Source organism: Anomaloglossus baeobatrachus, chromosome 3 (assembly GCF_048569485.1).
Source record: "Anomaloglossus baeobatrachus isolate aAnoBae1 chromosome 3, aAnoBae1.hap1, whole genome shotgun sequence".
Lineage (NCBI taxonomy): Eukaryota > Metazoa > Chordata > Amphibia > Anura > Aromobatidae > Anomaloglossus > Anomaloglossus baeobatrachus.
Window position 1 is genome coordinate 607548682 of NC_134355.1, and position 17465 is coordinate 607566146.

A 17465-nucleotide genomic window follows, 5' to 3' on the forward strand; every position below is an offset into this window, starting at 1 on the left:
GCGGCACTAATGTAAGTCAATGCAAAAAAAACCGCAATCGGCGTTACAAAAGCCGGTTGCGGTTTTTCTGCAGAACGCCGTATTGTGCCGCAGAGCAAAAATCCGGATGTGTGAAAGTACCCTAACTGCTATGAAGAATAGAAATGAGAGATATTTAGCCATTGTATTGATCAATGCAAAGGAGCCCCAAAACCAAACGCCAATGCTTGACTGTAGGGATGGTATTCTTGGGGTCGTATGCAGTGCCATCCAGTCTCCAAACGTCACGTGTGTGGTTGGCACCAAAGATCTCGATCTTGGTCTCATCAGACCAGAGAACCTTGAACCAGTCTGTCTCAGAGTCCTCCAAGTGATCATGCGCAAACTGTAGACGAGCCTTGACATGACGCTTTGAAAGTAAAGGTACCTTACGGGCTCGTCTGGAACGGAGACCATTGCGGTGGAGTACGTTACTTATGGTATTGACTGAAACCAATGTCCCCACTGCCATGAGATCTTCCCGGAGCTCCTTCCTTGTTGTCCTTGGGTTAGCCTTGACTCTTCGGACAAGCCTGGCCTCGGCACGGGTGGAAACTTTCAAAGGCTGTCCAGGACGTGGAAGGCTAACAGTAGTTCCATAAGCCTTCCACTTCCGGATGATGCTCCCAACAGTGGAGACAGGTAGGCCCAACTCCTTGGAAAGGGTTTTGTACCCCTTGCCAGCCTTGTGACCCTCCACGATCTTGTCTCTGATGGCCTTGGAATGCTCCTTTGTCTTTCCCATGTTGACCAAGTATGAGTGCTGTTCACAAGTTTGGGGAGGGTCTTAATCAGTCAGAAAAGGCTGGAAAAAGAGATAATTAATCCAAACATGTGAAGCTCATTGTTCTTTGTGCCTGAAATACTTCTTAATACTTTAGGGGAACCAAACAGAATTCTTGTGGTTTGAGGGGTTGAATAATAAATGACCCTCTGAATAAACTTTTCACAATTTAAAAAAAAAAAAAAAAAAAGAAATAACATTCTTTTTTGCTGCAGTGCATTTCACACTTCCAGGCTGATCTACAGTCCAAATGTCACAATGCCAAGTTAATTCCGAATGTGTAAACCTGCTAAATCTGCAGGGGGTTGAATACTACTTGTAGGCACTGTACAGTAATTAAATATTTACAAAAATGTGACCGGTGTACTTACTTTTGTAATATACTGTATCACACACATATATATATACAGTTAGGTCCAGAAATATTTGGACAGTGACACAAGTTTTGCGGTTGTGTGGTTTTGCATTTGGAAGCTGTTGCTGTGACCAGACAACATGCGGTCTAAGGAACTCTCAATTGAGGTGAAGCAGAACATCCTGAGGCTGAAAAAAAAAAGAAAAAATCCATCAGAGAGATAGCAGACATGCTTGGAGTAGCAAAATCAACAGTCGGGTACATTCTGAGAAAAAAGGAATTGACTGGTGAGCTTGGGAACTCAAAAAGGCCTGGGCGTCCACGGATGACAACAGTGGTGGATGATCGCCGCATACTTTGTTTGGTGAAGAAGAACCCGTTCACAACATCAACTGAAGTCCAGAACACTCTCAGTGAAGTAGGTGTATCTGTCTCTAAGTCAACAGTAAAGAGAAGACTCCATGAAAGTAAATACAAAGGGTTCACATCTAGATGCAAACCATTCATCAATTCCAAAAATAGACAGGCCAGAGTTAAATTTGCTGAAAAACACCTCATGAAGCCAGCTCAGTTCTGGAAAAGTATTCTATGGACAGATGAGACAAAGATCAACCTGTACCAGAATGATGGGAAGAAAAAAGTTTGGAGAAGAAAGGGAACGGCACATGATCCAAGGCACACCACATCCTCTGTAAAACATGGTGGAGGCAACGTGATGGCATGGGCATGCATGGCTTTCAATGGCACTGGGTCACTTGTGTTAATTGATGACATAACAGCAGACAAGAGTAGCCGGATGAATTCTGAAGTGTACCGGGATATACTTTCAGCCCAGATTCAGCCAAATGCCACAAAGTTGATCGGACGGCGCTTCATAGTACAGATGGACAATGACCCCAAGCATACAGCCAAAGCTACCCAGGAGTTCATGAGTGCAAAAAAGTGGAACATTCTGCAATGGCCAAGTCAATCACCAGATCTTAACCCAATTGAGCATGCATTTAACTTGCTCAAATCCAGACTTAAGACGGAAAGACCCACAAACAAGCAAGACCTGAACGCTGCGGCTGTAAAGGCCTAGCAAAGCATTAAGAAGTAGGAAACCCAGCGTTTGGTGATGTCCATGGGTTCCAGACTTAAGGCAGTGATTGCCTCCAAAGGATTCGCAACAAAATATTGAAAATAAAAATATTTTGTTTGGGTTTGGTTTATTTGTCCAATTACTTTTGACCTCCCAAAATGTGGAGTGTTTGTAAAGAAATGTGTACAATTCCTACAATTTCTATCAGATATTTTTGTTCAAACCTTCAAATTAAACGTTACAATCTGCACTTGAATTCTGTCGTAGAGGTTTCATTTCAAATCCAATGTGGTGGCATGCAGAGCCCAACTCGCGAAAATTGTGTCACTGTCCAAATATTTCTGGACCTAACTGTAATATATATATATATAGATATATATACACACACACACACATATATATACATATATATATATATACACACACACATATATATATATAAATATATATATATATATATATATATATATATATATATATATATATATATATATACACACACACACACACACATATATATATACATGTATATATATATATATATATATATATATATATATATGTGTATATGTATATATATATATATATATATATATATATATATATATACACACACACACACACACACACATATACATACATACATACATACATACATATATATACACACACACACACACACATATATACACTCTGGTATGTGTCTATATAAATATATTTATATACAGATAAACTTTTTTTTTTTACAGTGGTTTTCCGTCTTTATTCAGAAACTTTGTAGTGGCTGTTTATTCCCAATAAGCCGCTGCTCGGGTCTCAGGGTTTTGGCTTTAGCTATGATGCCATGTGAATAGCGCGAATCACCACTGCAGCTAATCACTGGGCTCAGCAGCCGTGCTGAGGGAGACAGCATAAGCCGCCGAGCTCAGTGAATGGTTACAGCAGTGATGCGCCTGCTGATGAGACCAAAACAGAGACCCAAGCATTGGCCGGGAGCTGCCGCTGCTCTGATTGTAATTTTAGAGCTATTGACATTCACTTTCCTGAAGGTGGAAAAGTGTTTTTGGGGAATAAGGTTCTTCAGCCTGTTAACTTGCACTATGTGAAAATAATAAAAAGGGCTGTTACTAAAGCTAATTTCACAAATCCGGCTTTTCGCCGGTTTGCCGGATTTGGCGCACTCCAGTACAGTGTATACAGTACAATGGCATCGCGACAAGCTCCAGTCACATGCTGTCATGTGACCGGAGCATGTGACCAGGAAGTTTCCGCGCTGCTATTGTACTGTATTACACTGTACTGGCGTCCACTGAATCCGGCAAACCGGCGAAAAGCTGGATGTGTGAAACTAGCCTTAGACTCCACTGCTCCACTCCTGGTTTTTGTTGACAAGCTCAAAAAGTGACATCACAACAACAGCACACGTGACTGCTGCAGCCAATCACTGTCAAAGTGGACGGCACAAGCTGATGAGCTTAGTGATTGGCTGCAGCAGTGATGTGCCCTGAAGTCATAATGTTACTGCTACAGCAGGTAAACAACTGAAGCAGTCAGAGAGGCAATACAGAAGAGAAGCAACAGCTCTTTTTTATTATTTTAACCTAGAACATGCTGATATGCTGAAAAAATTTAGTCCTGGAATATTCCTTTTATCTTCCTAATTACTTTTATCCTATTTTGTTTGAAATTAGAGTTAAAAATGGGAAATAAACTAAGAATGTTTGTTTGTATGTCTCAGTAGCTACACCAAGTCCCCCTTCTTCTATTCCCCAGTGTCCTGGCTGTAGGACAACTGGCTACAGCAGAAGACTCCCTGCTCCGCACACTGCAGTGGTACAAAAGATTTTGGCTAAGGGGGAAAGGTTTCTATGGGCCACCAGCTGGAGATGGAGCTGATCAGCAAAAGATTAATCCCTTTGTGCTCTGTAGGATTTATAGAAGACTGAGTTTCATGATTATGCAGAAAATATTTCAGACTGTGGAAAACAAAATTGAACTGTTTAAATTACAAATCTATTGTGTTCTTTTAAGTGTTAAGTAGTCAGTTGTGAGGAGCTTGCACTAAAATGCTCAGGTGCTCACTACTCGAATCAAGCAAATCGGACTGCTCAGGTACTCACCTCGAGTATAATGGAAATCAATGGGAAACTGAAATATTTTTCCAAAAGACCCTCCCAGGAGGTCTGAGGGGGGGGGCAGTAAAATCACTAAAACAGATGGAAAAAATGCTCAAATGAAATGGGAACAGCATGGGGATGATACCTGGGCAAATCTCTGACTTCCAGGTCCTGGCTGGGAGCAATGTTGTCAGATTATTACACCACTTTTACGAACGGACAATAAAACATACCAAACTGAAGATAACATGGATTTTACAGTAATAAATGTTGTTAGGAAGCATTCCTTCTTGTATAATGACTTGTATATAATGCAAATTTAAAAAGAGAGAAAAACTAGCTCCTCCACCCCTAAAGGGTGCTTTACACGCTGCGACATCGCTAACGATATATCGTCAGGGTCACGTAGTTAGTGACGCACATCCGGCACCGTTAGCGACATCGCAGCATGTGACAGCTAGGAGCGACGATCAACGAGCGCAAAAACGTGAAAAATCGTTGCTCGTTGACACGTTGCTCCTTTTCCAAATATCAGTGCTGCTGCAGGTACGATGTTGTTCATCGTTCCTGCGGCAGCACACATCGCTGTGTGTGACACCGCAGGAACGACGAACATCTCCTTACCTGCGTCCACCGGCAATGAGGAAGGAAGGAGGTGGGTGGCATGTTCCGGCCGCTCATCTCCGCCCCTCCTCTGCTATTGGACGGCTGCCGTGTGACGTCGCTGTGACGCTGCACGAACCACCGCCTCAGAAAGGAGGCGAATCGCCGGCCAGAGCGACGTCGCAGGGAAGGCAAGTCCGTGTGACGGGTGTAAGCGATGTTGTGCGCCACGGGCAGCGATTTGCCCGTGATGCACAACCAACAGGGGTGGGTACGCTCGCTAGCGATATTGGTACAGATATCGCAGCGTGTAAAGTGCCCTTTAGGCTATGTTTACAAGTACCATTTTTGCTGTGTTTACATAATTTCTCATTACTTTCAATGGTGAAAAAGCATTCACAGGTAACTGTAATGTTAAGCTATGTGCACACGCTGCATCATTTTTTGACCACAAACATGCAGCATTTTTATCTTTGGGGTGACTACTAAGAGCAGCGTTTTTGGCCTAAAAAAACGCAGGAGTCCTCCAGCTGTCAGACCTCTATTGAAGTGAGCCGCGGGATTAGCGCTGACATCACTCAGGTGATGAGCAATAACACCGCACATCACCTGACTGAAGTCACTACTGATCTCGGGCTCACTTCAGCCACGGCCTGATATGCGGTCACAAGTGGAGGACTCCAGCTGTCACCGCACATCACCTGACTGAAGTCACCGCTGATCTTGCGGCTCATTTCAGCTGCTGATATGCGGTAACAGGTGGAGGACTCAAGTCAGGTGATATGCGGTGATAGCTGGAGTCCTCCACCTGTTACCGCAAATCCGGCCATGACTGAAATGAGCCGCGAAATCAGCGTTGACTCCGGCCACCGGGTAACCTGACCTGATTAATCTAAGACTTATTGGCAGCTATGGGCTGCCAATAACTCCTTATTACCCCGATTTGCCAACGCACCAGGGCAAATCGGGAAGAGCCGGGTACAGTCCCAGAACTGTCACTCAGCGTGGGGGGCGTGTCTGACTGCAACCAATCACAGGCGTCTGTGGGTGGGGAAAGCAAGGAATACGAGATTGATTAATGAGCGGCAGGCATATTCAAAGCAATTGTTGCCGCGTATTCTCTGCACAGCTGTTCCTCACTGCGCTGGTGATCGGGGAGCGGTAAGTATAAGAGAGGGCTGCTCACTTCAGTCACTCGGGGGATTAGCGGTCACTGGTGAATCCTTCACAGGTGACCGCTAATCAGTACGCGGCACACAGACAGAACCGCGGCATGACAATGAAGTTGGGTGAAGTTCACCCGAGTTCATTCTCATCGCGCAACTTTGTCTGCTGTCAGACGACATGTATCAACGACATTGTGCAACACACAAACGGACATTCCACACGGACATTCCACGTACACATACACAGGCATTTTACACGTACACATGGCTCGCATACGCCATCACACGGATGCCATACGTACCGGAGAAACGCCCCAAAAAACGGAACACGGACCCAAAAAACGGACCGCGAGACACGGACTTTTTTTGCGGAAGAGTGTTTTAGACCTTAGGCATAGAGAAGGGCCTCATAAACATTTTGTTAAAAATGTTAAGTAGTGGGACTCTTAGACCCTATAAAGCCTATGCAGTAGGTGCAAAGTCTGCCAAAAATTAGGAGGGACAGCAATACCCCCTGGAAGACATGTAGAGAAGAGACTCTGATTCAATTCTGGTACAATAAAAAAAGCATTCTGACTCCAAAACTGGGAATGCCTCAATGTGAGGCTAAAATTACAAGGAGGCATACACCCTGGAAGAGACTTATTCTGGTACAATTTTAAAAACATTGCGACTCCTACGTATTATCTTCTATTCAACAGACAACAGTTTGTACTGTTAGGCCTTCAGGAGTGATGTCTCACTTTTAAATTTTATATTTTTAAAAAAACAGGTAGAATCGGTCAATAAATGCATGGAAAGAAATCCTCATGGTGTGGACTGTGGAAGAGGAATACAGTGGGTAGAGAAAGTATTCAGACCCCTTTAAATTTTTCACTCTTTGTTTCATTGCAGCCATTTGGTAAATTCAAAAAAGTTTTTTTTTTTTCTTATTAACCACTTCAACCCCCAGCCTGTTTTCACCTTAAAGACCCGGCCATTTTTTGCAATTTTTACCAGTGTCACTTTGACAGGTTATAACTCTGGAATGCTTCAACGGATCCTGGCGATTCTGACACTGTTTTTTCGTGTCATATTGTACTTCATGTCAGTGGTAAATTTAGGCCGATATGTTTTGCGTTTATTTGTGAAAATTTCGGAAATTTGGCGAAAATTTTGAAATTTCACAATTTTCAAAATTTGAAATTTCATGCCCATAAATCTGAGAGATATGTCACACAAAATAGTTACTAAATAACATTTCCCACATGTCTGCTTTACACCAGCGCAATTTTTGAAACAATTTTTTTTTCCGTTAGGAAGTTAGAAGGGTTCAAAGTTTATCAGCAATTTCTCATTTTTCCAACAAAATTTACAAAAAAAAATGTTTTAGGTACCACATCACATTTGCAGTGATTTGAGAAAACTAGGCAACAGAAAATACCCAAAAGTGACCCCATTCTAAAATCTGCACCCCTCACTCTGCTCGAAACCACATCCAAGAAGTTTATTAACCCTTTAGGAGCTTCACAGTAAGCAAAGCAATGTAGAAGGAAAATATGAAAAATTTAATTTTTTTTACACAAAAATGTTACTTTAGCCATAAAATTTAGCATTTTCACAAGGGTATCAGGAAAAATGCAACATAAAATGTATTGTCCATTTTCTCCTGAGTACACAGATACCTCATGTGTGGTGGAAATCAAATGTTTGGGCACACGGAGGACTCGGACGGCAAGGGAGCGCCATTTGAATTTTTGAGTGCAAAATTAGCTGCACTCATTAGCGGACGCCATGTCGGGTTTGAAGACCCCCTGAGGTGCCTAAACAATAGAGCTCCCCCCCAAGTGACCCCATTTTGGAAACTAGAGCCCACATGGAATTTATCAATCTGTTTAATGAGCACTTTGAACCCCTGGAGGCTTCACAAAAGTTTGTAATGTTCAGCCGTAAAAATAATTGTATTTTTTTTTACCACGAAATTGTTATTTCAAACAGGTAGCTTTTTTTTCACAAGGGTATCAGAAAAAAATGCACCATAAAACGTATTGTGCAAATTCTCCTGAGTACACAGATACCTCATATGTGGTGAAAATCAATTGTTTGGGCACACGGCGGGGCTCAGGAAAGAAGGAGCGCCATTTCACAGCAAAATTGGTTGGAATTATTAGCGGACGCCATGTTGCGTTTGGAGACCCCCCTGAGGTGACTAAACAATGGACATCCCCCACAATTGACCCCATTTTGGAAACTAGACCCCTCATGGAATTTATCTAGCTGTTTAGTGAGCACTTTGAACCCCTAGAAGCTTCACAAACGTTTGTAATGTTCAGCCATGAAAATATAATTTTTTTTTTACCACAAAATTGTTTTCTCAAACAGGTAGCTTTTCTTTCACAAGGGTATCAGGAAAAAATGCACCATAAAACGTATTGTGCAATTTCTCCTGAGTACACAGATACCTCATATGTGGTGGAAATCAATTGTTTGGGCGCATGGCGGGCTCAGAAGAGAAGGAGCGCCATTTCACAGCAAAATTGGTTGGAATTATTAGCAGACGCCATGTTGCATTTGGAGACCCCCTGAGGTGCCTAAACAATGGAGCTCCCCCACATGTGACCCCATTTTGGAAACTAGACCCCCCCCCATACAAAAAAATGAGTTTGGCGAAATAAAAAATACGGACGTCAGTAAAAAAAAATAAAATAATAAAATAATGAGCGCCTGCAACTGACACTATGGCAAGTACCACACGTGAGAGCGTCATCCGGCACAGCCGCACACTCCTGTCTGGAAGAGAGTGACCATGCCGGATGATGCGATGTGAGACTCGTGCATCGCTCTCACGTGTGGCACTGGGCTGACCTTTACAATATTTATTCAGTAAAAAATACTGCAGTTGCCGATTACTACAGTATAATTTTACTGGCCCTAAACTAAGTTTATTTGTATTTCTTTCTTAGTTTACAGAAAAAAAAATCAGGGCGCACGCACGGATGTGCTGCAAAAAAAGGGGGGAACTAGGTTGGATGAAAAAAAAAAGATGGATGGAGGATGGGAGAGGGCGCGGCGGAGAATGGGAGAGGGCGCGGCGGAGGATGGGAGAGGGCGCGGCAGATGGAAGAGCGGTGGAGGATGGGAGAGGGCGCCGCAGATGGAAGAGGGTGGGCAGCAGATCAGGGTGAGAGGTGGTAGAGGGTGCAGCAGATCGGGGAGGGTGAGGGGGCTTCAGATGAAGAGGATGGGAGAGAGTAGGCAGCAGATCAGGGAGGGTGAGAGAGGGGGCAGCAGATCAGGGAGGGGGGCAGGAGATCGGGGAGGGTGAGATGGGGAGGGGGCAGCATATCGGGGCGGGTGAGGTAGGGGAGAGTGGGCAGCAGATCGAGAAGGGGAGATGGTGGAGGGCGGGCAGCAGATCGGGAAGGTGAGATGGCGGAGGGCAGGCAGCAGATCGGGAAGGTGAGATGGCGGAGAGCGGGCAGCAGATCGCGAAGGTGAGATGGCAGACAGCGGGCAGCAGATCGGGAAGGTGAGATGGCGGAGAGCGGGCAGCAGATCGCGAAGGTGAGATGGCAGACAGCGGGCAGCAGATCGGGAAGGTGAGATGTCGGAGGCGGGCAGCAGATCGGGAAGGTGAAATGGGGAGGGGGCAGCAGATCGGGAAGGTGAGATGGCGGACAACGGGCAGCAGATCGGGAAGGTGAGATGGCGGACAGCAGATCGGGAAGGTGAGATGGTGGAGGCGGGCAGCAGATCCGGAAGGTGAGATGGCGGACAGCGGGCAGCAGATCGGGAAGGTGAGATGGCGGACAGCGGGCAGCAGATCGGGAAGGTGAGATGGTGGAGAGCGGGCAGCAGATCGGGAAGGTGAGATGGCAGACAGCGGGCAGATCGGGAAGGTGAGATGGCGGACAGTGGGCAGCAGATCGGGAAGATGAGATGGGGGAGGGCGGGCAGCAGATCGGGAAGGTGAGATGGCGGAGGGCAGGCAGCAGATCGGGAAGGTGAGATGGCGGAGAGTGGGCAGCAGATCGGGAAGGTGAGATGGCGGAGGCGGGCAGCAGATCGGGAAGGTGAAATGGGGAGGGGGCAGCAGATCGGGAAGGTGAGATGGCGGACAACGGGCAGCAGATCGGGAAGGTGAGATGGCGGACAGCAGATCGGGAAGGTGAGATGGCGGAGGCGGGCAGCAGATTGGGAAGGGGAGATGGCAGACAGCGGGCAGCAGATCGGGAAGGGGAGATGGCGGACAGTGGGCAGCAGATCCGGAAGGTGAGATGGCGGACAGCGGGCAGCAGATCAGGAAGGTGAGATGGCGGAGGCAGCAGCAGATCGCACAGGGTGTGAGATGGTGGAGGGGGCAGCAGATGAGGATGGGAGAGAGCGGGCAGCAGCTCACGGAGGGGGGCAGCGGCTGATGGGAAAGAGCGGTGGCAGATGGAGGCGGCTGCAGCAGATAGAGGAGATCGGCCGCAGTGGCAGCGGATCAGGGGATCGACAGTGGTGGCAGCGGATCGGGGGATCAGCGGCGGTTGCAGTGGATCGGGGGAAGGGGCTTACCAGGGCACTTGCAGGGATCGCTTCCCTCGGCTTCCACGGACGGAGTAAAGCGGAGGGGAGTCGTCACCGTCCCCAGATACATGGTGATTGGAGAGATCTGTCACAAGGCCGATCTCTCCAATCAGAGCTGGGGGCGGGTGAAGCACCGATCACCCAGCTCCAGCCAATAATCAGTGCTACAGCTGCACTGATATGGCTGGATTTCAATGTTTCAACAATGGTTGAAACATTACAGTGGCTGTGATTGGCTGACGAACACCGCTCAGCCAATCACAGCCTCCGTAGGTCCGGGGAGGAGGCACCACCCCTCCTGAGGTCAGGCAGAAGTCCCCTCCTCCCCGAATCTAAGGTTTGTGTGAACCGATTGCACTCACCGGGGCTCCGGGGCCACGATTTCGCCATGACGTACTGGGTATGTCATGGGTCGTTTAGCACTATGTCACCATGACGTACGCAGTACGTCAAGGGTCGTTAAGGGGTTAATGTACACTCTGCATCCCATCTTGACAGGAAAAAAAACAGAAATGTAGAAATTTTTGCAAATTTATTAAACAAGAAAAACTGAAATATCACATGGTCATAACTATTCAGACTCTTTGCTCAGACACTCATACTGTCTATTTCCTTGTGATCCTCCCTGAGATGGTTCTACTCCTTCATTGGAGTCCAGCTGTGTTTAATTAAACTAATAGGATTTGATTTGGAAAGGCACACACCTGTCTATATGTCTCAGCTCACAGTGCATGTCAGATCAAATGAGAATCATGAGGTCAAAAGGAACTGCCCAAGGAGCTCAGAGACAAAATTTTGGCAAGGCACAGATCTGGCCAAGGTTACAAAAAAAATTCTGCAGTACTCAAAGTTCCTAAGAGCACAGTGGCCTCCATAATCCTTAAATGGAAGAAGTTTGGGACCACCAGAACTCTTCCTAGAAGTGGCCGTCCAGCCAAACTGAGCAATTGTGGGAGAAGAGCCTTGCTGAGAAAGGTAAAGAAGAACCCCAACATCACTGTAGCTGAGCTCCAGAGATGCAGCCCTCCACCAGTCGGGCCTTTATAGCAGAGTGACCCGACGGAAGCTGCTCCTCAGTGCAAGGGCCTGGGCTTGTCAAAAACATCTCCAGTCTCTTCAAATATTTTTTTTAATTCTTTGTACTTGACGCTGACACACATTAAAGGTGCCAGCCACCTCTGTAGTGGATCTGGTCTTCAGCCTCTTAATAATCAAGGCTTTGGTCGCAGGGTGGATTTTTGGAATGTTATCAGAGGTCAAGTTGCAGTTCAAGAGAAGGTCTGGGGTGCTGGGTTTCTTTTTATACACACCGACTAATTAACCAATCATTTAGTGAGCACAGGTGAGGATGTAAACTAGGATTGAGTGCATTAGATGATAAGGCGACAAAACTTTTGTCTTGCCAAAATCTGACCTTTCTGTGTTCATTAAATGATCAATATTTCAGCTTTGCAGCAAATTTATTTTCATAACCTAAATCAAATTTGGGAGGGTTTCACCTCTCAAAAGAGTAATTTATAAAACCAATGGATTAATTTAAGTCAGGTTATAAGCTTTTATTTACATAACATGGATAAGTGACAGAACTTCTCTAAGGGAGTGTAGTGTGGATCGAAAAAGTTCCACAACCAGTAAGCGGTGTTGGACAAAATGCATATTACGCAAGGATCACGATGGGAAAGGTAGTGGGACAAAGTCTGCCATGTGTGCCAGACTCCCAACAGGAAATACTTCTCTGTCCCCACGAGTAGGATGACTCTCCATCTCCTCTTCATCTCTCTCCTCCTTACTTGGTACTTCCACACTGAACAGACAAGAAGCTGGTGTTGGAAGTACCTTTGGTAGTGCTGGCAACCATCTCCTGTTCCTCCTCCTCAGCCTCCTCAATATCACCCAATCCGTGCTGAGAAGATGAGATGAGATGGGCTGGACAGTATTACCCAATGTACTTTCTTCCTCCATCAACATCTGGTCAGCATGTAAAGCTTCCTCTTTAATTGTGAGCAGCAGGCATTTGAGTAGACACAGAAGCTGGATGGTTACACTGATTATCAACGTCGTCGCTCACCATCTTGGTTAATTCCTCAACGCTTTGGGGAACCGCACAGATGTTAGACATACATGGCCACTTGTGGATTTTTATGTGCGGAGGCTGACTTGTATACCGATAAGCATGTTGTAGCTGGTATTCAACTACTGCCCTCTGTTGTTCACAAAGACTTGCCAACATGTGTAATGTTGAGCTCCAGCACATGGGTAGGTCTAGGGGTGGGATTCAGCCGGTTCTGTCCGGTTCTGGAGAACCGGTTGTTAAAATAGCAGCCGGTTCCCAGAACCGGCAAGAAACAGCTCTGGCGACCCGGTTCCCTGTATTCATTTGTGTTAGTGTCTCTTTAAGACACTAGCACAAATTAATCCCCATACCTCTGCGCCGCACTTCCGGGTACAGTGGAGCCTGTCTGCTCCATGACCCGGCGTGCAGAGGGGACGGCAGTGTGAGGAGGTAGCTCCTCCTCCTGCCGTCTGTCAGCGTCAGAGTGCAGAGACGAGCCGCGGAGGAGGACGGAAGACAGGAGAAGCTGCAGGGAGAGGAGCCACATTAAGATGGCAGCTATATGTGGCTATATGGGGAGAGGCCACATAAGATGGGAGCGCTATATAGGGAGAGGGGCCACATTAAGATGGGAGCTATATGTGGCTATATGGGGAGAGGAGCCACATTAAGATGGTAGCTATATGTGGCTATATGGGGAAAGAAGCCATATGGGACAGGATCTGCAGGGGAAAAGGAGCACATGGGATGAGATCTGCAGGGGAAAAAGGCCATAATGGGATGGGATCTGCTGGGGAAAGAGGCCATAATGGGATGGGATCTGCTGGGGAAAGAGGCCATAATGGGATGGGATCTGCTGGGGAAAGAGGCCATAATGGGATAAGATCTGCAGGGGAAAGAGGCCATAATTGGATGGGTTCTGCAGGGGGAAAGAGGCCATAATGGGATGGGATCTGCGGGGGAAAAGAGGCCATAATGGAATGGGATCTGCAGGGGGAAAGAGGCCATAATGGGATGGGATCTGCAGGGGGAAAGAGGCCATAATGGGATGGGATCTGCAGGGGGAAAGAGGCCATAATGGGATGAGATCTGCAGGGGAAAGAGGCCATAATGGGATGGGATCTGCAGGGGAAAAAGGCCATAATGGGATGGGATCTGCAGGGGAAAAAGGCCATAATGGGATGGGATCTGCAGGGGAAAGAGGCCACATGGGATGAGATCTGTATGGGGAAAGAGGCCATAATGGGATGAGATCTGTAGGGGGAAGGTCGTCCGTTCCAATTTTAGCAGGGCTCCTTTAGTAATAATTTTTAAAAAAAACTGTATAAAAATCATTTAATACAATATGACTGACAGTGACTGGAACAACTGGTGCTGGCCAGGAGAGTGAAGGTATAGCAGGGGAAGGAGATTTTATTTTAAATTACTTGTATTTTTTGGTTGAGGAAAGTGCGTAAAAATGGGTGTGGCTAACAAAATGGGTGTGGTTCTTAAATGTGCTGGGTTTACAGAGAACATGTTGTTAAAAATTTGAATCCCACCCCTGGGTAGGTCGTAAACCAGTTGGTGAACTGGCACTTGTAAGCACTGCTGCAGAACTACCAGACTGGTGATGTGCGGATATGGGCGCACATGCAGCGCACCTCGACAAGCAGCTGAAGAAAATCAGGGTAGGTTTTCAGAAAAAGCTGAACCACTAAGTTGAGCATGTGGGCCAGGTAGGGTACAAGTGTCAGCTTCAGAACCCCCACCAGGTTATAGCCATTACCATACACAACTATGCCTGGTTGTAGGTTCAACGGCAAAAAACAATTATGTCTGGCTTGTTAGACCTTTTAACAACTCTGCAGCGATGTGCTCTTTGTAACCTAAAGATATCAGTTTCAGCAGAGCCTGTTTCACCGAGGCAGTGCTGTAGTGCTTACAGCTTGCGACTAATAGGGACAACAATTCGTAGATGGAGGATGAGGAGGAGGAGGGGGTGCAGAAACTGTTGTAGGAAGTACGGGAACCCATGATGGAACTAGGCCCCATAATTCTAGGTGTCGGTAGCACGTGTTGCATCCCTTGATCCAACTCTGTTCCAGCCTCCACAAGGATCATCCAGTGTGCAGTCAGGGAAATGTAGCATCCCTGACCACAAGCACTTGTCCACGTATTGGTAGCCAAGTGGATCTTCCCAGTAACTGCGTTGGTAAGGGCACAGGTGATGTAATGGGACACATGCTTATGTATGGTGGGGCCGGCACACCGAGAGAAATAGTGGTGGCTGGGGACCGAGTGCGGAGGGACAGAAAACCTCAGTGTCCACAAGCCTAAAGGGCAACATTTCCAGGGCAAGAAGTCTGGAAATGTGACCGTTTAGTGTTTGGGCTTGTGGATAGCTGGGTATTTCCACTTGTGCACAGCTGAACACTGCGCTGTTACAAGGAAGTGGATGTGGTTGTTGTTGTTGTACCTATGCTGTTAGATAAATTAGTGCGAACCTCAAGTTTTTTTTCTTCGTAAACTATTAACACTGCTAAATAGCTGTACAAGCTATCTAAATATCTCAATATATACAGTGGGTACGGAAAGTATTCAGACTCCTTTAAATTTTTCACTCTGTTTCATTACAGCCATTTGGTAAATTCAAAAACGTTCTTTTTTTTCTTATTAATGCACACTCTGCACCCCATCTTGACAGAAAAAAAACAGAAATGTAAAAATGTTTGCACATTTATTAAACAAGAAGAACTGAAATATGACATGGTCATAAGTGTTCACACCCTTTGCTCAATATTGAGTAGAAGCACCCTTTTGACCTAGTACAGCCATGAGTCTTCTTGGGAATGATGCAACAAGTTTTTCACATCTGGATTTGGGGATCCTCTGCCAATCTTCCTTGCAGATACTCTAAAGTTCTGTCAGGTTGGATGGTGAATGTTGGTGGACAGCCTTTTTCAGGTCTCTCCAGAGATGTTCAATTGGGTTCAGGTCAGGGCTCTGGCTGGGCCAGTCAAGAATGGACACAGAGTTGTTCTGAAGCCACTCCCTTATTATTTTAGCTGTGTGCTTAGGGTCATTGTATTTTTTGAAGGTTTATCTTCTGGAAAGTCTGAGGACCAGAGCACTCTGGAAGAGGTTTTCTTCAAGGATATATCTGTACTTGGCTGCATTCATTTTTCCTTTAATTGCAAGCAGTCATCCTGTCCCTGTAGCTGAAAAATAGCCCCATAGCATGATGCTGCCACCACAATATTTCACTGTTGGGATTGTATTGGGCAGGTGATGAGCAGTGCCTGGTTTTCTCCACACATACCGTTTAGAATTATCACCGAGATTCTCTGGTCTCATCAGACCATATAATCTTATTTCTCACAGTCTGGGAGTCCTTCATGTGTTTTTTACAAACTCTATGTGGGCTTTCATATGTCTTCACTGAGGAAAGGCTTCCGTTGGGCGACTCTGCCATAAAGGCCCAACTGGTGGAGGGCTGCAGCGATAGTTGACTTTGTGGAACGTTCTCCCATCTCCCTACTACCTCTCTGGAGCTAGAGGCTCAGCCACAGTGATCTTGGGGTTCTTCTTTACCTCTCTCAGCAAGGCTCTTCTCCCACGATTGCTCAGTTTGGCTGGACGGCCACTTCTAGGAAGAGTTCTGGTGGTCTCAAACTTCTTCCATTTAACTCCTTCAGCCCCAGAGCCTTTTCTGTTTTTGCGTTTTTGTTTTTTGCTCCCCTTCTTCCGAGAGCCGGAACTTTTTTATTTTTCCGTCAATCTTGCCATATGGGGACTTGTTTTTTGCGGGACGAGTTGTACTTTTAAATGAAACCATAAGTTTTTTCATATGGTGTACTGGAAAACAGCAAAAAAATTCCAAGTGTGGAAAAACTGCAAAAAAGTGTGATCGCACAATAGTTTTGGGGATATTTTATTCACCGTGTTCACTATATGGTAAAACTGATGTGTCATTGTTATGCCTGAGGTCGGTGCGAGTTTGTAGACACCAAATATGTATAGGTTTACTTGTATCTAAGGGGTTAAAAAAAATCCCAAGTTTGTCTAATAAAAGTGGCGCAGGTTTTACGCCATTTTCTGAAACCCGTAGCGTTCTCATTTTTTGGGATCTATGGCTCAGTGACTGTTTATTTTTTGCGTCTCAAGCTGACGTTTTTAATGGAACAATTTTTGCGCAGATGCTACGTTTTGATCGTCTGTTATTGTATTTTGCGCAAAACTTGCGGGGACCAACAAACGTAATTTTGGCGTTTGGAATTTTTTTGCCGCTACGCCGTTTACTGATCAGATTAATTGATTTTAGATTTTGATAGATTGGGCATTTCTGAACGCGGCGATACCAAATGTGTATATTTTTTATTTTTTTAACCCCTTAATTATCAATGGGGCGAAAGGGGGGTGATTTGAACTTATAGGTTTTTTTGTGTTTTTTTTATTTTTTAAAACTTTTTTTTTTACTTTTTTTTTTATTTTACTTGTCCCCCTAGGGGGCTATTGCAATCAGCAATCCAATCACTCTGCACTATCTGCAGATCTCAGCTACAGAGCTGAGAACTGCAGATATGGTGCTTTACTTTCAATGCCGGCTGTATTCCGGCATTGAAAGGAACGGAAGTGACTCATGTTAGCTACAGGCGTCATCACATGACTCTGTGCTACCATGGCAACCACCGAACGTCACGTGATCACGCACGTGACGTCCGGTGGGGGCGGCGGTAAGTGAAAATCATGGCGCGC

General features: G+C 45.7%; 1 protein-coding gene across 1 annotated transcript in view; it reads right to left on the reverse strand.

Annotated features, from left to right (window-relative positions):
* Positions 1 to 17465, reverse strand: part of EIPR1 (EARP complex and GARP complex interacting protein 1) — a 410026-nt gene that overhangs the window by 86956 nt on the left and 305605 nt on the right. The gene's annotated exons all lie outside the window — the stretch shown is intronic.